Raw genomic sequence first — 21,740 nt, 5'->3', positions numbered from 1 at the left:
CAGCACAGGCTAAACCCACATCATCACTTAAAAAAAGGACAGGCGACCATTGCACTCTGATGGAGCATTTAGCAATGCAATCCATAGCCTGGCTTTTGCCTGAACCCCCATCACTCCTCCTCTTGCATATAAGACAATATTTCAGATCTGCATATGAAAACAACACGCCTACCTTTGTTGCACATAGCTGCCTGCCTGTCTCTAGTTACCCCACTGGCTGTAGCTGCGTCCCTTCCGACATGGAATAACACCAACTGTAACGATAAACTGAAAATTAACAGTATAAACCTGCATCATTTTGGACTCTGGTATTTGCTGAATCCGGGTGACCTGACAATCGATGGTGGTGCCGCTGGTGATTCTGGCCTTCTTGGAATCTGTTGGGCCTATGTGTTAGCTCACACATCACTTGGGTATCCATGGTAACTACCACAACATGGTCATCTGCAGTTTACATCTAGCCCGTGGCATTGAATGGCATTTTAAAAGTGCTAAGGGTCCTGGTGCAATAATCCTCCCATGAGGATCAGCCTCAACGGCTTTGTAGATTGCACTCATGTCAGCAACTCCATATACATTTTTTTTTCTTCATGCTTCTTTCTTCATCCTTTTTTCTTTCTGTCATTCAGACTTTCATTCATTCGATCTCTCTCACTCACTTGCTTTAACTCATTTGTTCTCACTCACTCACTCACTCACTCAATCACTCACTCACTCATTCACTCTCACTCACTCTCACTCTCTCACTCACTCGCTCACTAAGTCAGTCTCTCTCTCTCTCTCTCTCTTTTTCTTTTTATATATATTTTTTTCCGTCTTCTTCTTCTTCTTCTTCTTCAGACCCTGTCATAGCACTAATGCCTTTCCAATACCACCAGCAGATGGAGACACTCCATTGCAACATTGGTTGTGAGCAGCAGTTTCTAAAAACAAATGCCTCATGGCGGATTTCCCATCCATCAATGGATGGTAAATTTTGTTTTTATCATTCACTGACCACAGATACCAATGCATAGTCAAGCAACAGCAATGACACACCCTTGTGTATAAGCATGAGACCCTCACGTCATTTAACAGGATTCAGCACCACCCACAAGACAGCTACCTGTCATGTCATGTCAAACCTGCACAGGTGTGCTAGATTATTATTATTTAGTTTCATTTTATTTTTTTACACCAATCAGTGTGCAAACATGGTCATTAAAACGCTAAATGAATAGACGTTCATAAACCAGTCAGTGCAACTCATCATTTTGGTCTCCAATTCTCAAACTCAAATTCTCACCCACGGAGGATTAAATGAGAATCTTTCTTGTTTAACACTGGAATGGGGTGGTGCACTGTTCACTACCCGAATATACTGCCACATCGGGTCAATGCATAGGGCGACAGAAGCAAGCTTCCAAATCAGCTCCCTTTCTCAAAAATCCATTTAATTTATGGTCCCCAGATAGGGAACGTATGTATCAGTATGTGCTCACAAGTCACCCAAGTGCAAGTATTCACACAAAAAAAAAACGTGCCTCAGGATGCGATCTGTCGCAAGATCCTTTCTTTTTTTACACTTGATCTAAGCCAAAAGGCCTAGAGGGGATAACCGGGAAAGGGGTGGACCCAACCATGTCCCCTTCATGAGCACTCACATTACTCATAGGAATGGAAGGAAGGCTGGCAGCCAACCAGCCTCCCATACACTCTCTGGGTGGGTGGCAGTCAGCCACCCATACATACATACAGCACAGGCTAAACCCACATCATCACTTAAAAAAAGGACAGGCGACCATTGCACTCTGATGGAGCATTTAGCAATGCAATCCATAGCCTGGCTTTTGCCTGAACCCCCATCACTCCTCCTCTTGCATATAAGACAATATTTCAGATCTGCATATGAAAACAACACGCCTACCTTTGTTGCACATAGCTGCCTGCCTGTCTCTAGTTACCCCACTGGCTGTAGCTGCGTCCCTTCCGACATGGAATAACACCAACTGTAACGATAAACTGAAAATTAACAGTATAAACCTGCATCATTTTGGACTCTGGTATTTGCTGAATCCGGGTGACCTGACAATCGATGGTGGTGCCGCTGGTGATTCTGGCCTTCTTGGAATCTGTTGGGCCTATGTGTTAGCTCACACATCACTTGGGTATCCATGGTAACTACCACAACATGGTCATCTGCAGTTTACATCTAGCCCGTGGCATTGAATGGCATTTTAAAAGTGCTAAGGGTCCTGGTGCAATAATCCTCCCATGAGGATCAGCCTCAACGGCTTTGTAGATTGCACTCATGTCAGCAACTCCATATACTTTTTTTTTTCTTCATGCTTCTTTCTTCATCCTTTTTTCTTTCTGTCATTCAGACTTTCATTCATTCGATCTCTCTCACTCACTTGCTTTAACTCATTTGTTCTCACTCACTCACTCACTCAATCACTCACTCACTCATTCACTCTCACTCACTCTCACTCTCTCACTCACTCGCTCACTAAGTCAGTCTCTCTCTCTCTCTCTCTTTTTCTTTTTATATATATTTTTTTCCGTCTTCTTCTTCTTCTTCTTCTTCTTCTTCAGACCCTGTCATAGCACTAATGCCTTTCCAATACCACCAGCAGATGGAGACACTCCATTGCAACATTGGTTGTGAGCAGCAGTTTCTAAAAACAAATGCCTCATGGCGGATTTCCCATCCATCAATGGATGGTAAATTTTGTTTTTATCATTCACTGACCACAGATACCAATGCATGGTCAAGCAACAGCAATGACACACCCTTGTGTATAGGCATGAGACCCTCACGTCATTTAACAGGATTCAGCACCACCCACAAGACAGCTACCTGTCATGTCATGTCAAACCTGCACAGGTGTGCTAGATTATTATTATTTAGTTTTATTTTATTTTTTTACACCAATCAGTGTGCAAACACGGTCATTAAAACGCTAAATGAATAGACGTTCATAAACCAGTCAGTGCAACTCATCATTTTGGTCTCCAATTCTCAAACTCAAATTCTCACCCACGGAGGATTAAATGAGAATCTTTCTTGTTTAACACTGGAATGGGGTGGTGCACTGTTCACTACCCGAATATACTGCCACATCGGGTCAATGCATAGGGCGACAGAAGCAAGCTTCCAAATCAGCTCCCTTTCTCAAAAATCCATTTAATTTATGGTCCCCAGATAGGGAACGTATGTATCAGTATGTGCTCACAAGTCACCCAAGTGCAAGTATTCACACAAAAAAAAACGTGCCTCAGGATGCGATCTGTCGCAAGATCCTTTCTTTTTTTACACTTGATCTAAGCCAAAAGGCCTAGAGGGGATAACCGGGAAAGGGGTGGACCCAACCATGTCCCCTTCATGAGCACTCACATTACTCATAGGAATGGAAGGAAGGCTGGCAGCCAACCAGCCTCCCATACACTCTCTGGGTGGGTGGCAGTCAGCCACCCATACATACATACAGCACAGGCTAAACCCACATCATCACTTAAAAAAAGGACAGGCGACCATTGCACTCTGATGGAGCATTTAGCAATGCAATCCATAGCCTGGCTTTTGCCTGAACCCCCATCACTCCTCCTCTTGCATATAAGACAATATTTCAGATCTGCATATGAAAACAACACGCCTACCTTTGTTGCACATAGCTGCCTGCCTGTCTCTAGTTACCCCACTGGCTGTAGCTGCGTCCCTTCCGACATGGAATAACACCAACTGTAACGATAAACTGAAAATTAACAGTATAAACCTGCATCATTTTGGACTCTGGTATTTGCTGAATCCGGGTGACCTGACAATCGATGGTGGTGCCGCTGGTGATTCTGGCCTTCTTGGAATCTGTTGGGCCTATGTGTTAGCTCACACATCACTTGGGTATCCATGGTAACTACCACAACATGGTCATCTGCAGTTTACATCTAGCCCGTGGCATTGAATGGCATTTTAAAAGTGCTAAGGGTCCTGGTGCAATAATCCTCCCATGAGGATCAGCCTCAACGGCTTTGTAGATTGCACTCATGTCAGCAACTCCATATACATTTTTTTTTCTTCATGCTTCTTTCTTCATCCTTTTTTCTTTCTGTCATTCAGACTTTCATTCATTCGATCTCTCTCACTCACTTGCTTTAACTCATTTGTTCTCACTCACTCACTCACTCACTCAATCACTCACTCACTCATTCACTCTCACTCACTCTCACTCTCTCACTCACTCGCTCACTAAGTCAGTCTCTCTCTCTCTCTCTTTTTCTTTTTATATATATTTTTTTCCGTCTTCTTCTTCTTCTTCTTCTTCTTCTTCAGACCCTGTCATAGCACTAATGCCTTTCCAATACCACCAGCAGATGGAGACACTCCATTGCAACATTGGTTGTGAGCAGCAGTTTCTAAAAACAAATGCCTCATGGCGGATTTCCCATCCATCAATGGATGGTAAATTTTGTTTTTATCATTCACTGACCACAGATACCAATGCATGGTCAAGCAACAGCAATGACACACCCTTGTGTATAGGCATGAGACCCTCACGTCATTTAACAGGATTCAGCACCACCCACAAGACAGCTACCTGTCATGTCATGTCAAACCTGCACAGGTGTGCTAGATTATTATTATTTAGTTTTATTTTATTTTTTTACACCAATCAGTGTGCAAACATGGTCATTAAAACGCTAAATGAATAGACGTTCATAAACCAGTCAGTGCAACTCATCATTTTGGTCTCCAATTCTCAAACTCAAATTCTCACCCACGGAGGATTAAATGAGAATCTTTCTTGTTTAACACTGGAATGGGGTGGTGCACTGTTCACTACCCGAATATACTGCCACATCGGGTCAATGCATAGGGCGACAGAAGCAAGCTTCCAAATCAGCTCCCTTTCTCAAAAATCCATTTAATTTATGGTCCCCAGATAGGGAACGTATGTATCAGTATGTGCTCACAAGTCACCCAAGTGCAAGTATTCACACAAAAAAAAACGTGCCTCAGGATGCGATCTGTCGCAAGATCCTTTCTTTTTTTACACTTGATCTAAGCCAAAAGGCCTAGAGGGGATAACCGGGAAAGGGGTGGACCCAACCATGTCCCCTTCATGAGCACTCACATTACTCATAGGAATGGAAGGAAGGCTGGCAGCCAACCAGCCTCCCATACACTCTCTGGGTGGGTGGCAGTCAGCCACCCATACATACATACAGCACAGGCTAAACCCACATCATCACTTAAAAAAAGGACAGGCGACCATTGCACTCTGATGGAGCATTTAGCAATGCAATCCATAGCCTGGCTTTTGCCTGAACCCCCATCACTCCTCCTCTTGCATATAAGACAATATTTCAGATCTGCATATGAAAACAACACGCCTACCTTTGTTGCACATAGCTGCCTGCCTGTCTCTAGTTACCCCACTGGCTGTAGCTGCGTCCCTTCCGACATGGAATAACACCAACTGTAACGATAAACTGAAAATTAACAGTATAAACCTGCATCATTTTGGACTCTGGTATTTGCTGAATCCGGGTGACCTGACAATCGATGGTGGTGCCGCTGGTGATTCTGGCCTTCTTGGAATCTGTTGGGCCTATGTGTTAGCTCACACATCACTTGGGTATCCATGGTAACTACCACAACATGGTCATCTGCAGTTTACATCTAGCCCGTGGCATTGAATGGCATTTTAAAAGTGCTAAGGGTCCTGGTGCAATAATCCTCCCATGAGGATCAGCCTCAACGGCTTTGTAGATTGCACTCATGTCAGCAACTCCATATACATTTTTTTTTCTTCATGCTTCTTTCTTCATCCTTTTTTCTTTCTGTCATTCAGACTTTCATTCATTCGATCTCTCTCACTCACTTGCTTTAACTCATTTGTTCTCACTCACTCACTCACTCACTCAATCACTCACTCACTCATTCACTCTCACTCACTCTCACTCTCTCACTCACTCGCTCACTAAGTCAGTCTCTCTCTCTCTCTCTTTTTCTTTTTATATATATTTTTTTCCGTCTTCTTCTTCTTCTTCTTCTTCTTCTTCAGACCCTGTCATAGCACTAATGCCTTTCCAATACCACCAGCAGATGGAGACACTCCATTGCAACATTGGTTGTGAGCAGCAGTTTCTAAAAACAAATGCCTCATGGCGGATTTCCCATCCATCAATGGATGGTAAATTTTGTTTTTATCATTCACTGACCACAGATACCAATGCATGGTCAAGCAACAGCAATGACACACCCTTGTGTATAGGCATGAGACCCTCACGTCATTTAACAGGATTCAGCACCACCCACAAGACAGCTACCTGTCATGTCATGTCAAACCTGCACAGGTGTGCTAGATTATTATTATTTAGTTTTATTTTATTTTTTTACACCAATCAGTGTGCAAACATGGTCATTAAAACGCTAAATGAATAGACGTTCATAAACCAGTCAGTGCAACTCATCATTTTGGTCTCCAATTCTCAAACTCAAATTCTCACCCACGGAGGATTAAATGAGAATCTTTCTTGTTTAACACTGGAATGGGGTGGTGCACTGTTCACTACCCGAATATACTGCCACATCGGGTCAATGCATAGGGCGACAGAAGCAAGCTTCCAAATCAGCTCCCTTTCTCAAAAATCCATTTAATTTATGGTCCCCAGATAGGGAACGTATGTATCAGTATGTGCTCACAAGTCACCCAAGTGCAAGTATTCACACAAAAAAAAAAAACGTGCCTCAGGATGCGATCTGTCGCAAGATCCTTTCTTTTTTTACACTTGATCTAAGCCAAAAGGCCTAGAGGGGATAACCGGGAAAGGGGTGGACCCAACCATGTCCCCTTCATGAGCACTCACATTACTCATAGGAATGGAAGGAAGGCTGGCAGCCAACCAGCCTCCCATACACTCTCTGGGTGGGTGGCAGTCAGCCACCCATACATACATACAGCACAGGCTAAACCCACATCATCACTTAAAAAAAGGACAGGCGACCATTGCACTCTGATGGAGCATTTAGCAATGCAATCCATAGCCTGGCTTTTGCCTGAACCCCCATCACTCCTCCTCTTGCATATAAGACAATATTTCAGATCTGCATATGAAAACAACACGCCTACCTTTGTTGCACATAGCTGCCTGCCTGTCTCTAGTTACCCCACTGGCTGTAGCTGCGTCCCTTCCGACATGGAATAACACCAACTGTAACGATAAACTGAAAATTAACAGTATAAACCTGCATCATTTTGGACTCTGGTATTTGCTGAATCCGGGTGACCTGACAATCGATGGTGGTGCCGCTGGTGATTCTGGCCTTCTTGGAATCTGTTGGGCCTATGTGTTAGCTCACACATCACTTGGGTATCCATGGTAACTACCACAACATGGTCATCTGCATTTTACATGTAGCCCGTGGCATTGAATGGCATTTTAAAAGTGCTAAGGGTCCTGGTGCAATAATTCTCCCATGAGGATCAGCCTCAACGGCTTTGTAGATTGCACTCATGTCAGCAACTCCATATACATTTTTTTTTCTTCATGCTTCTTTCTTCATCCTTTTTTCTTTCTGTCATTCAGACTTTCATTCATTCGATCTCTCTCACTCACTTGCTTTAACTCATTTGTTCTCACTCACTCACTCACTCAATCACTCACTCACTCATTCACTCTCACTCACTCTCACTCTCTCACTCACTCGCTCACTAAGTCAGTCTCTCTCTCTCTCTCTCTCTTTTTCTTTTTATATATATTTTTTTCCGTCTTCTTCTTCTTCTTCTTCTTCTTCTTCAGACCCTGTCATAGCACTAATGCCTTTCTAATACCACCAGCAGATGGAGACACTCCATTGCAACATTGGTTGTGAGCAGCAGTTTCTAAAAACAAATGCCTCATGGCGGATTTCCCATCCATCAATGGATGGTAAATTTTGTTTTTATCATTCACTGACCACAGATACCAATGCATGGTCAAGCAACAGCAATGACACACCCTTGTGTATAGGCATGAGACCCTCACGTCATTTAACAGGATTCAGCACCACCCACAAGACAGCTACCTGTCATGTCATGTCAAACCTGCACAGGTGTGCTAGATTATTATTATTTAGTTTTATTTTATTTTTTTACACCAATCAGTGTGCAAACATGGTCATTAAAACGCTAAATGAATAGACGTTCATAAACCAGTCAGTGCAACTCATCATTTTGGTCTCCAATTCTCAAACTCAAATTCTCACCCACGGAGGATTAAATGAGAATCTTTCTTGTTTAACACTGGAATGGGGTGGTGCACTGTTCACTACCCGAATATACTGCCACATCGGGTCAATGCATAGGGCGACAGAAGCAAGCTTCCAAATCAGCTCCCTTTCTCAAAAATCCATTTAATTTATGGTCCCCAGATAGGGAACGTATGTATCAGTATGTGCTCACAAGTCACCCAAGTGCAAGTATTCACACAAAAAAAAAACGTGCCTCAGGATGCGATCTGTCGCAAGATCCTTTCTTTTTTTACACTTGATCTAAGCCAAAAGGCCTAGAGGGGATAACCGGGAAAGGGGTGGACCCAACCATGTCCCCTTCATGAGCACTCACATTACTCATAGGAATGGAAGGAAGGCTGGCAGCCAACCAGCCTCCCATACACTCTCTGGGTGGGTGGCAGTCAGCCACCCATACATACATACAGCACAGGCTAAACCCACATCATCACTTAAAAAAAGGACAGGCGACCATTGCACTCTGATGGAGCATTTAGCAATGCAATCCATAGCCTGGCTTTTGCCTGAACCCCCATCACTCCTCCTCTTGCATATAAGACAATATTTCAGATCTGCATATGAAAACAACACGCCTACCTTTGTTGCACATAGCTGCCTGCCTGTCTCTAGTTACCCCACTGGCTGTAGCTGCGTCCCTTCCGACATGGAATAACACCAACTGTAACGATAAACTGAAAATTAACAGTATAAACCTGCATCATTTTGGACTCTGGTATTTGCTGAATCCGGGTGACCTGACAATCGATGGTGGTGCCGCTGGTGATTCTGGCCTTCTTGGAATCTGTTGGGCCTATGTGTTAGCTCACACATCACTTGGGTATCCATGGTAACTACCACAACATGGTCATCTGCAGTTTACATCTAGCCCGTGGCATTGAATGGCATTTTAAAAGTGCTAAGGGTCCTGGTGCAATAATCCTCCCATGAGGATCAGCCTCAACGGCTTTGTAGATTGCACTCATGTCAGCAACTCCATATACATTTTTTTTTCTTCATGCTTCTTTCTTCATCCTTTTTTCTTTCTGTCATTCAGACTTTCATTCATTCGATCTCTCTCACTCACTTGCTTTAACTCATTTGTTCTCACTCACTCACTCACTCACTCAATCACTCACTCACTCACTCATTCACTCTCACTCACTCTCACTCTCTCACTCACTCGCTCACTAAGTCAGTCTCTCTCTCTCTCTCTCTCTTTTTCTTTTTATATATATTTTTTTCCGTCTTCTTCTTCTTCTTCTTCAGACCCTGTCATAGCACTAATGCCTTTCCAATACCACCAGCAGATGGAGACACTCCATTGCAACATTGGTTGTGAGCAGCAGTTTCTAAAAACAAATGCCTCATGGCGGATTTCCCATCCATCAATGGATGGTAAATTTTGTTTTTATCATTCACTGACCACAGATACCAATGCATGGTCAAGCAACAGCAATGACACACCCTTGTGTATAGGCATGAGACCCTCACGTCATTTAACAGGATTCAGCACCACCCACAAGACAGCTACCTGTCATGTCATGTCAAACCTGCACAGGTGTGCTAGATTATTATTATTTAGTTTTATTTTATTTTTTTACACCAATCAGTGTGCAAACATGGTCATTAAAACGCTAAATGAATAGACGTTCATAAACCAGTCAGTGCAACTCATCATTTTGGTCTCCAATTCTCAAACTCAAATTCTCACCCACGGAGGATTAAATGAGAATCTTTCTTGTTTAACACTGGAATGGGGTGGTGCACTGTTCACTACCCGAATATACTGCCACATCGGGTCAATGCATAGGGCGACAGAAGCAAGCTTCCAAATCAGCTCCCTTTCTCAAAAATCCATTTAATTTATGGTCCCCAGATAGGGAACGTATGTATCAGTATGTGCTCACAAGTCACCCAAGTGCAAGTATTCACACAAAAAAAAACGTGCCTCAGGATGCGATCTGTCGCAAGATCCTTTCTTTTTTTACACTTGATCTAAGCCAAAAGGCCTAGAGGGGATAACCGGGAAAGGGGTGGACCCAACCATGTCCCCTTCATGAGCACTCACATTACTCATAGGAATGGAAGGAAGGCTGGCAGCCAACCAGCCTCCCATACACTCTCTGGGTGGGTGGCAGTCAGCCACCCATACATACATACAGCACAGGCTAAACCCACATCATCACTTAAAAAAAGGACAGGCGACCATTGCACTCCATAGCCTGGCTTTTGCCTGAACCCCCATCACTCCTCCTCTTGCATATAAGACAATATTTCAGATCTGCATATGAAAACAACACGCCTACCTTTGTTGCACATAGCTGCCTGCCTGTCTCTAGTTACCCCACTGGCTGTAGCTGCGTCCCTTCCGACATGGAATAACACCAACTGTAACGATAAACTGAAAATTAACAGTATAAACCTGCATCATTTTGGACTCTGGTATTTGCTGAATCCGGGTGACCTGACAATCGATGGTGGTGCCGCTGGTGATTCTGGCCTTCTTGGAATCTGTTGGGCCTATGTGTTAGCTCACACATCACTTGGGTATCCATGGTAACTACCACAACATGGTCATCTGCAGTTTACATCTAGCCCGTGGCATTGAATGGCATTTTAAAAGTGCTAAGGGTCCTGGTGCAATAATCCTCCCATGAGGATCAGCCTCAACGGCTTTGTAGATTGCACTCATGTCAGCAACTCCATATACATTTTTTTTTCTTCATGCTTCTTTCTTCATCCTTTTTTCTTTCTGTCATTCAGACTTTCATTCATTCGATCTCTCTCACTCACTTGCTTTAACTCATTTGTTCTCACTCACTCACTCACTCACTCACTCACTCAATCACTCACTCACTCATTCACTCTCACTCACTCTCACTCTCTCACTCACTCGCTCACTAAGTCAGTCTCTCTCTCTCTCTCTCTTTTTCTTTTTATATATATTTTTTTCCGTCCTCTTCTTCTTCTTCTTCTTCAGACCCTGTCATAGCACTAATGCCTTTCCAATACCACCAGCAGATGGAGACACTCCATTGCAACATTGGTTGTGAGCAGCAGTTTCTAAAAACAAATGCCTCATGGCGGATTTCCCATCCATCAATGGATGGTAAATTTTGTTTTTATCATTCACTGACCACAGATACCAATGCATGGTCAAGCAACAGCAATGACACACCCTTGTGTATAGGCATGAGACCCTCACGTCATTTAACAGGATTCAGCACCACCCACAAGACAGCTACCTGTCATGTCATGTCAAACCTGCACAGGTGTGCTAGATTATTATTATTTAGTTTTATTTTATTTTTTTACACCAATCAGTGTGCAAACATGGTCATTAAAACGCTAAATGAATAGACGTTCATAAACCAGTCAGTGCAACTCATCATTTTGGTCTCCAATTCTCAAACTCAAATTCTCACCCACGGAGGATTAAATGAGAATCTTTCTTGTTTAACACTGGAATGGGGTGGTGCACTGTTCACTACCCGAATATACTGCCACATCGGGTCAATGCATAGGGCGACAGAAGCAAGCTTCCAAATCAGCTCCCTTTCTCAAAAATCCATTTAATTTATGGTCCCCAGATAGGGAACGTATGTATCAGTATGTGCTCACAAGTCACCCAAGTGCAAGTATTCACACAAAAAAAAAACGTGCCTCAGGATGCGATCTGTCGCAAGATCCTTTCTTTTTTTACACTTGATCTAAGCCAAAAGGCCTAGAGGGGATAACCGGGAAAGGGGTGGACCCAACCATGTCCCCTTCATGAGCACTCACATTACTCATAGGAATGGAAGGAAGGCTGGCAGCCAACCAGCCTCCCATACACTCTCTGGGTGGGTGGCAGTCAGCCACCCATACATACATACAGCACAGGCTAAACCCACATCATCACTTAAAAAAAGGACAGGCGACCATTGCACTCTGATGGAGCATTTAGCAATGCAATCCATAGCCTGGCTTTTGCCTGAACCCCCATCACTCCTCCTCTTGCATATAAGACAATATTTCAGATCTGCATATGAAAACAACACGCCTACCTTTGTTGCACATAGCTGCCTGCCTGTCTCTAGTTACCCCACTGGCTGTAGCTGCGTCCCTTCCGACATGGAATAACACCAACTGTAACGATAAACTGAAAATTAACAGTATAAACCTGCATCATTTTGGACTCTGGTATTTGCTGAATCCGGGTGACCTGACAATCGATGGTGGTGCCGCTGGTGATTCTGGCCTTCTTGGAATCTGTTGGGCCTATGTGTTAGCTCACACATCACTTGGGTATCCATGGTAACTACCACAACATGGTCATCTGCAGTTTACATCTAGCCCGTGGCATTGAATGGCATTTTAAAAGTGCTAAGGGTCCTGGTGCAATAATCCTCCCATGAGGATCAGCCTCAACGGCTTTGTAGATTGCACTCATGTCAGCAACTCCATATACATTTTTTTTTCTTCATGCTTCTTTCTTCATCCTTTTTTCTTTCTGTCATTCAGACTTTCATTCATTCGATCTCTCTCACTCACTTGCTTTAACTCATTTGTTCTCACTCACTCACTCACTCACTCAATCACTCACTCACTCATTCACTCTCACTCACTCTCACTCTCTCACTCACTCGCTCACTAAGTCAGTCTCTCTCTCTCTCTCTCTCTTTTTCTTTTTATATATATTTTTTTCCGTCTTCTTCTTCTTCTTCTTCTTCTTCAGACCCTGTCATAGCACTAATGCCTTTCCAATACCACCAGCAGATGGAGACACTCCATTGCAACATTGGTTGTGAGCAGCAGTTTCTAAAAACAAATGCCTCATGGCGGATTTCCCATCCATCAATGGATGGTAAATTTTGTTTTTATCATTCACTGACCACAGATACCAATGCATGGTCAAGCAACAGCAATGACACACCCTTGTGTATAGGCATGAGACCCTCACGTCATTTAACAGGATTCAGCACCACCCACAAGACAGCTACCTGTCATGTCATGTCAAACCTGCACAGGTGTGCTAGATTATTATTATTTAGTTTTATTTTATTTTTTTACACCAATCAGTGTGCAAACATGGTCATTAAAACGCTAAATGAATAGACGTTCATAAACCAGTCAGTGCAACTCATCATTTTGGTCTCCAATTCTCAAACTCAAATTCTCACCCACGGAGGATTAAATGAGAATCTTTCTTGTTTAACACTGGAATGGGGTGGTGCACTGTTCACTACCCGAATATACTGCCACATCGGGTCAATGCATAGGGCGACAGAAGCAAGCTTCCAAATCAGCTCCCTTTCTCAAAAATCCATTTAATTTATGGTCCCCAGATAGGGAACGTATGTATCAGTATGTGCTCACAAGTCACCCAAGTGCAAGTATTCACACAAAAAAAAACGTGCCTCAGGATGCGATCTGTCGCAAGATCCTTTCTTTTTTTACACTTGATCTAAGCCAAAAGGCCTAGAGGGGATAACCGGGAAAGGGGTGGACCCAACCATGTCCCCTTCATGAGCACTCACATTACTCATAGGAATGGAAGGAAGGCTGGCAGCCAACCAGCCTCCCATACACTCTCTGGGTGGGTGGCAGTCAGCCACCCATACATACATACAGCACAGGCTAAACCCACATCATCACTTAAAAAAAGGACAGGCGACCATTGCACTCTGATGGAGCATTTAGCAATGCAATCCATAGCCTGGCTTTTGCCTGAACCCCCATCACTCCTCCTCTTGCATATAAGACAATATTTCAGATCTGCATATGAAAACAACACGCCTACCTTTGTTGCACATAGCTGCCTGCCTGTCTCTAGTTACCCCACTGGCTGTAGCTGCGTCCCTTCCGACATGGAATAACACCAACTGTAACGATAAACTGAAAATTAACAGTATAAACCTGCATCATTTTGGACTCTGGTATTTGCTGAATCGGGTGACCTGACAATCGATGGTGGTGCCGCTGGTGATTCTGGCCTTCTTGGAATCTGTTGGGCCTATGTGTTAGCTCACACATCACTTGGGTATCCATGGTAACTACCACAACATGGTCATCTGCAGTTTACATCTAGCCCGTGGCATTGAATGGCATTTTAAAAGTGCTAAGGGTCCTGGTGCAATAATCCTCCCATGAGGATCAGCCTCAACGGCTTTGTAGATTGCACTCATGTCAGCAACTCCATATACATTTTTTTTTCTTCATGCTTCTTTCTTCATCCTTTTTTCTTTCTGTCATTCAGACTTTCATTCATTCGATCTCTCTCACTCACTTGCTTTAACTCATTTGTTCTCACTCACTCACTCACTCACTCAATCACTCACTCACTCATTCACTCTCACTCACTCTCACTCTCTCACTCACTCGCTCACTAAGTCAGTCTCTCTCTCTCTCTCTCTCTTTTTCTTTTTATATATATTTTTTTCCGTCTTCTTCTTCTTCTTCTTCAGACCCTGTCATAGCACTAATGCCTTTCCAATACCACCAGCAGATGGAGACACTCCATTGCAACATTGGTTGTGAGCAGCAGTTTCTAAAAACAAATGCCTCATGGCGGATTTCCCATCCATCAATGGATGGTAAATTTTGTTTTTATCATTCACTGACCACAGATACCAATGCATGGTCAAGCAACAGCAATGACACACCCTTGTGTATAGGCATGAGACCCTCACGTCATTTAACAGGATTCAGCACCACCCACAAGACAGCTACCTGTCATGTCATGTCAAACCTGCACAGGTGTGCTAGATTATTATTATTTAGTTTTATTTTATTTTTTTACACCAATCAGTGTGCAAACATGGTCATTAAAATGCTAAATGAATAGACGTTCATAAACCAGTCAGTGCAACTCATCATTTTGGTCTCCAATTCTCAAACTCAAATTCTCACCCACGGAGGATTAAATGAGAATCTTTCTTGTTTAACACTGGAATGGGGTGGTGCACTGTTCACTACCCGAATATACTGCCACATCGGGTCAATGCATAGGGCGACAGAAGCAAGCTTCCAAATCAGCTCCCTTTCTCAAAAATCCATTTAATTTATGGTCCCCAGATAGGGAACATATGTATCAGTATGTGCTCAGAAGTCACCCAAGTGCAAGTATTCACACAAAAAAAAACGTGCCTCAGGATGCGATCTGTCGCAAGATCCTTTCTTTTTTTACACTTGATCTAAGCCAAAAGGCCTAGAGGGGATAACCGGGAAAGGGGTGGACCCAACCATGTCCCCTTCATGAGCACTCACATTACTCATAGGAATGGAAGGAAGGCTGGCAGCCAACCAGCCTCCCATACACTCTCTGGGTGGGTGGCAGTCAGCCACCCATACATACATACAGCACAGGCTAAACCCACATCATCACTTAAAAAAAGGACAGGCGACCATTGCACTCTGATGGAGCATTTAGCAATGCAATCCATAGCCTGGCTTTTGCCTGAACCCCCATCACTCCTCCTCTTGCATATAAGACAATATTTCAGATCTGCATATGAAAACAACACGCCTACCTTTGTTGCACATAGCTGCCTGCCTGTCTCTAGTTACCCCACTGGCTGTAGCTGCGTCCCTTCCGACATGGAATAACACCAACTGTAACGATAAACTGAAAATTAACAGTATAAACCTGCATCATTTTGGACTCTGGTATTTGCTGAATCCGGGTGACCTGACAATCGATGGTGGTGCCGCTGGTGATTCTGGCCTTCTTGGAATCTGTTGGGCCTATGTGTTAGCTCACACATCACTTGGGTATCCATGGTAACTACCACAACATGGTCATCTGCAGTTTACATCTAGCCCGTGGCATTGAATGGCATTTTAAAAGTGCTAAGGGTCCTGGTGCAATAATCCTCCCATGAGGATCAGCCTCAACGGCTTTGTAGATTGCACTCATGTCAGCAACTCCATATACATTTTTTTTTCTTCATGCTTCTTTCTTCATCCTTTTTTCTTTCTGTCATTCAGACTTTCATTCATTCGATCTCTCTCACTCACTTGCTTTAACTCATTTGTTCTCACTCACTCACTCACTCACTCAATCACTCACTCACTCATTCACTCTCACTCACTCTCACTCTCTCACTCACTCGCTCACTAAGTCAGTCTCTCTCTCTCTCTCTCTCTTTTTCTTTTTATATATATTTTTTTCCGTCTTCTTCTTCTTCTTCTTCTTCTTCTTCAGACCCTGTCATAGCACTAATGCCTTTCCAATACCACCAGCAGATGGAGACACTCCATTGCAACATTGGTTGTGAGCAGCAGTTTCTAAAAACAAATGCCTCATGGCGGATTTCCCATCCATCAATGGATGGTAAATTTTGTTTTTATCATTCACTGACCACAGATACCAATGCATGGTCAAGCAACAGCAATGACACACCCTTGTGTATAGGCATGAGACCCTCACGTCATTTAACAGGATTCAGCACCACCCACAAGACAGCTACCTGTCATGTCATGTCAAACCTGCACAGGTGTGCTAGATTATTATTATTTAGTTTTATTTTATTTTTTTACACCAATCAGTGTGCAAACATGGTCATTAAAACGCTAAATGAATAGACGTTCATAAACCAGTCAGTGCAACTCATCATTTTGGTCTCCAATTCTCAAACTCAAATTCTCACCCACGGAGGATTAAATGAGAATCTTTCTTGTTTAACACTGGAATGGGGTGGTGCACTGTTCACTACCCGAATATACTGCCACATCGGGTCAATGCATAGGGCGACAGAAGCAAGCTTCCAAATCAGCTCCCTTTCTCAAAAATCCATTTAATTTATGGTCCCCAGATAGGGAACGTATGTATCAGTATGTGCTCACAAGTCACCCAAGTGCAAGTATTCACACAAAAAAAAACGTGCCTCAGGATGCGATCTGTCGCAAGATCCTTTCTTTTTTTACACTTGATCTAAGCCAAAAGGCCTAGAGGGGATAACCGGGAAAGGGGTGGACCCAACCATGTCCCCTTCATGAGCACTCACATTACTCATAGGAATGGAAGGAAGGCTGGCAGCCAACCAGCCTCCCATACACTCTCTGGGTGGGTGGCAGTCAGCCACCCATACATACATACAGCACAGGCTAAACCCACATCATCACTTAAAAAAAGGACAGGCGACCATTGCACTCTGATGGAGCATTTAGCAATGCAATCCATAGCCTGGCTTTTGCCTGAACCCCCATCACTCCTCCTCTTGCATATAAGACAATATTTCAGATCTGCATATGAAAACAACACGCCTACCTTTGTTGCACATAGCTGCCTGCCTGTCTCTAGTTACCCCACTGGCTGTAGCTGCGTCCCTTCCGACATGGAATAACACCAACTGTAACGATAAACTGAAAATTAACAGTATAAACCTGCATCATTTTGGACTCTGGTATTTGCTGAATCCGGGTGACCTGACAATCGATGGTGGTGCCGCTGGTGATTCTGGCCTTCTTGGAATCTGTTGGGCCTATGTGTTAGCTCACACATCACTTGGGTATCCATGGTAACTACCACAACATGGTCATCTGCAGTTTACATCTAGCCCGTGGCATTGACTGGCATTTTAAAAGTGCTAAGGGTCCTGGTGCAATAATCCTCCCATGAGGATCAGCCTCAACGGCTTTGTAGATTGCACTCATGTCAGCAACTCCATATACATTTTTTTTTCTTCATGCTTCTTTCTTCATCCTTTTTTCTTTCTGTCATTCAGACTTTCATTCATTCGATCTCTCTCACTCACTTGCTTTAACTCATTTGTTCTCACTCACTCACTCACTCAATCACTCACTCACTCATTCACTCTCACTCACTCTCACTCTCTCACTCACTCGCTCACTAAGTCAGTCTCTCTCTCTCTCGCTCTCTTTTTCTTTTTATATATATTTTTTTCCGTCTTCTTCTTCTTCTTCTTCTTCTTCAGACCCTGTCATAGCACTAATGCCTTTCCAATACCACCAGCAGATGGAGACACTCCATTGCAACATTGGTTGTGAGCAGCAGTTTCTAAAAACAAATGCCTCATGGCGGATTTCCCATCCATCAATGGATGGTAAATTTTGTTTTTATCATTCACTGACCACAGATACCAATGCATGGTCAAGCAACAGCAATGACACACCCTTGTGTATAGGCATGAGACCCTCACGTCATTTAACAGGATTCAGCACCACCCACAAGACAGCTACCTGTCATGTCATGTCAAACCTGCACAGGTGTGCTAGATTATTATTATTTAGTTTTATTTTATTTTTTTACACCAATCAGTGTGCAAACATGGTCATTAAAATGCTAAATGAATAGACGTTCATAAACCAGTCAGTGCAACTCATCATTTTGGTCTCCAATTCTCAAACTCAAATTCTCACCCACGGAGGATTAAATGAGAATCTTTCTTGTTTAACACTGGAATGGGGTGGTGCACTGTTCACTACCCGAATATACTGCCACATCGGGTCAATGCATAGGGCGACAGAAGCAAGCTTCCAAATCAGCTCCCTTTCTCAAAAATCCATTTAATTTATGGTCCCCAGATAGGGAACGTATGTATCAGTATGTGCTCACAAGTCACCCAAGTGCAAGTATTCACACAAAAAAAAACGTGCCTCAGGATGCGATCTGTCGCAAGATCCTTTCTTTTTTTACACTTGATCTAAGCCAAAAGGCCTAGAGGGGATAACCGGGAAAGGGGTGGACCCAACCATGTCCCCTTCATGAGCACTCACATTACTCATAGGAATGGAAGGAAGGCTGGCAGCCAACCAGCCTCCCATACACTCTCTGGGTGGGTGGCAGTCAGCCACCCATACATACATACAGCACAGGCTAAACCCACATCATCACTTAAAAAAAGGACAGGCGACCATTGCACTCTGATGGAGCATTTAGCAATGCAATCCATAGCCTGGCTTTTGCCTGAACCCCCATCACTCCTCCTCTTGCATATAAGACAATATTTCAGATCTGCATATGAAAACAACACGCCTACCTTTGTTGCACATAGCTGCCTGCCTGTCTCTAGTTACCCCACTGGCTGTAGCTGCGTCCCTTCCGACATGGAATAACACCAACTGTAACGATAAACTGAAAATTAACAGTATAAACCTGCATCATTTTGGACTCTGGTATTTGCTGAATCCGGGTGACCTGACAATCGATGGTGGTGCCGCTGGTGATTCTGGCCTTCTTGGAATCTGTTGGGCCTATGTGTTAGCTCACACATCACTTGGGTATCCATGGTAACTACCACAACATGGTCATCTGCAGTTTACATCTAGCCCGTGGCATTGAATGGCATTTTAAAAGTGCTATGGGTCCTGGTGCAATAATCCTCCCATGAGGATCAGCCTCAACGGCTTTGTAGATTGCACTCATGTCAGCAACTCCATATACATTTTTTTTTCTTCATGCTTCTTTCTTCATCCTTTTTTCTTTCTGTCATTCAGACTTTCATTCATTCGATCTCTCTCACTCACTTGCTTTAACTCATTTGTTCTCACTCACTCACTCACTCACTCAATCACTCACTCACTCATTCACTCTCACTCACTCTCACTCTCTCACTCACTCGCTCACTAAGTCAGTCTCTCTCTCTCTCTCTCTCTTTTTCTTTTTATATATATTTTTTTCCGTCTTCTTCTTCTTCTTCTTCTTCTTCTTCAGACCCTGTCATAGCACTAATGCCTTTCCAATACCACCAGCAGATGGAGACACTCCATTGCAACATTGGTTGTGAGCAGCAGTTTCTAAAAACAAATGCCTCATGGCGGATTTCCCATCCATCAATGGATGGTAAATTTTGTTTTTATCATTCACTGACCACAGATACCAATGCATGGTCAAGCAACAGCAATGACACACCCTTGTGTATAGGCATGAGACCCTCACGTCATTTAACAGGATTCAGCACCACCCACAAGACAGCTACCTGTCATGTCATGTCAAACCTGCACAGGTGTGCTAGATTATTATTATTTAGTTTTATTTAATTTTTTTACACCAATCAGTGTGCAAACATGGTCATTAAAACGCTAAATGAATAGACGTTCATAAACCAGTCAGTGCAACTCATCATTTTGGTCTCCAATTCTCAAACTCAAATTCTCACCCACGGAGGATTAAATGAGAATCTTTCTTGTTTAACACTGGAATGGGGTGGTGCACTGTTCACTACCCGAATATACTGCCACATCGGGTCAATGCATAGGGCGACAGAAGCAAGCTTCCAAATCAGCTCCCTTTCTCAAAAATCCATTTAATTTATGGTCCCCAGATAGGGAACATATGTATCAGTATGTGCTCACAAGTCACCCAAGTGCAAGTATTCACACAAAAAAAAACGTGCCTCAGGATGCGATCTGTCGCAAGATCCTTTCTTTTTTTACACTTGATCTAAGCCAAAAGGCCTAGAGGGGATAACCGGGAAAGGGGTGGACCCAACCATGTCCCCTTCATGAGCACTCACATTACTCATAGGAATGGAAGGAAGGCTGGCAGCCAACCAGCCTCCCATACACTCTCTGGGTGGGTGGCAGTCAGCCACCCATACATACATACAGCACAGGCTAAACCCACATCATCACTTAAAAAAAGGACAGGCGACCATTGCACTCTGATGGAGCATTTAGCAATGCAATCCATAGCCTGGCTTTTGCCTGAACCCCCATCACTCCTCCTCTTGCATATAAGACAATATTTCAGATCTGCATATGAAAACAACACGCCTACCTTTGTTGCACATAGCTGCCTGCCTGTCTCTAGTTACCCCACTGGCTGTAGCTGCGTCCCTTCCGACATGGAATAACACCAACTGTAACGATAAACTGAAAATTAACAGTATAAACCTGCATCATTTTGGACTCTGGTATTTGCTGAATCCGGGTGACCTGACAATCGATGGTGGTGCCGCTGGTGATTCTGGCCTTCTTGGAATCTGTTGGGCCTATGTGTTAGCTCACACATCACTTGGGTATCCATGGTAACTACCACAACATGGTCATCTGCAGTTTACATCTAGCCCGTGGCATTGAATGGCATTTTAAAAGTGCTAAGGGTCCTGGTGCAATAATCCTCCCATGAGGATCAGCCTCAACGGCTTTGTAGATTGCACTCATGTCAGCAACTCCATATACATTTTTTTTTCTTCATGCTTCTTTCTTCATCCTTTTTTCTTTCTGTCATTCAGACTTTCATTCATTCGATCTCTCTCACTCACTTGCTTTAACTCATTTGTTCTCACTCACTCACTCACTCAATCACTCACTCACTCATTCACTCTCACTCACTCTCACTCTCTCACTCACTCGCTCACTAAGTCAGTCTCTCTCTATCTCTCTCTCTCTCTTTTTCTTTTTATATATATTTTTTTCCGTCTTCTTCTTCTTCTTCTTCTTCTTCTTCTTCTTCTTCAGACCCTGTCATAGCACTAATGCCTTTCCAATACCACCAGCAGATGGAGACACTCCATTGCAACATTGGTTGTGAGCAGCAGTTTCT

General features: G+C 43.5%; 12 pseudogenes; all 12 read right to left on the bottom strand.

The window, feature by feature from the left end:
* Positions 1-1,330: 1,330 nt before the first annotated feature.
* On the bottom strand, positions 1,331-1,595 carry LOC130344139 (U2 spliceosomal RNA; annotated as a pseudogene).
* A 1,469-nt stretch (positions 1,596-3,064) lies between these two features.
* Positions 3,065-3,328, bottom strand: LOC130344212 (U2 spliceosomal RNA; annotated as a pseudogene).
* A 1,471-nt stretch (positions 3,329-4,799) lies between these two features.
* LOC130344211 (U2 spliceosomal RNA) lies at positions 4,800-5,063 on the bottom strand (annotated as a pseudogene).
* Positions 5,064-6,534: 1,471 nt separating this feature from the next.
* LOC130344153 (U2 spliceosomal RNA) lies at positions 6,535-6,801 on the bottom strand (annotated as a pseudogene).
* A 1,471-nt stretch (positions 6,802-8,272) lies between these two features.
* LOC130344138 (U2 spliceosomal RNA) lies at positions 8,273-8,537 on the bottom strand (annotated as a pseudogene).
* A 1,470-nt stretch (positions 8,538-10,007) lies between these two features.
* Positions 10,008-10,271, bottom strand: LOC130344210 (U2 spliceosomal RNA; annotated as a pseudogene).
* Positions 10,272-11,721: 1,450 nt separating this feature from the next.
* On the bottom strand, positions 11,722-11,986 carry LOC130344136 (U2 spliceosomal RNA; annotated as a pseudogene).
* A 1,472-nt stretch (positions 11,987-13,458) lies between these two features.
* Positions 13,459-13,722, bottom strand: LOC130344209 (U2 spliceosomal RNA; annotated as a pseudogene).
* A 1,465-nt stretch (positions 13,723-15,187) lies between these two features.
* On the bottom strand, positions 15,188-15,451 carry LOC130344180 (U2 spliceosomal RNA; annotated as a pseudogene).
* A 1,475-nt stretch (positions 15,452-16,926) lies between these two features.
* LOC130344207 (U2 spliceosomal RNA) lies at positions 16,927-17,190 on the bottom strand (annotated as a pseudogene).
* A 1,468-nt stretch (positions 17,191-18,658) lies between these two features.
* Positions 18,659-18,922, bottom strand: LOC130344206 (U2 spliceosomal RNA; annotated as a pseudogene).
* A 1,475-nt stretch (positions 18,923-20,397) lies between these two features.
* On the bottom strand, positions 20,398-20,661 carry LOC130344182 (U2 spliceosomal RNA; annotated as a pseudogene).
* Between the last annotated feature and the right edge of the window lie 1,079 nt (positions 20,662-21,740).

Source organism: Hyla sarda, unplaced genomic scaffold (assembly GCF_029499605.1).
Source record: "Hyla sarda isolate aHylSar1 unplaced genomic scaffold, aHylSar1.hap1 scaffold_705, whole genome shotgun sequence".
Taxonomy (NCBI): Eukaryota; Metazoa; Chordata; class Amphibia; order Anura; family Hylidae; genus Hyla; species Hyla sarda.
Note: the sequence above shows the minus strand (reverse complement) of the source record. Positions and strands in the feature narration are given on the sequence as shown.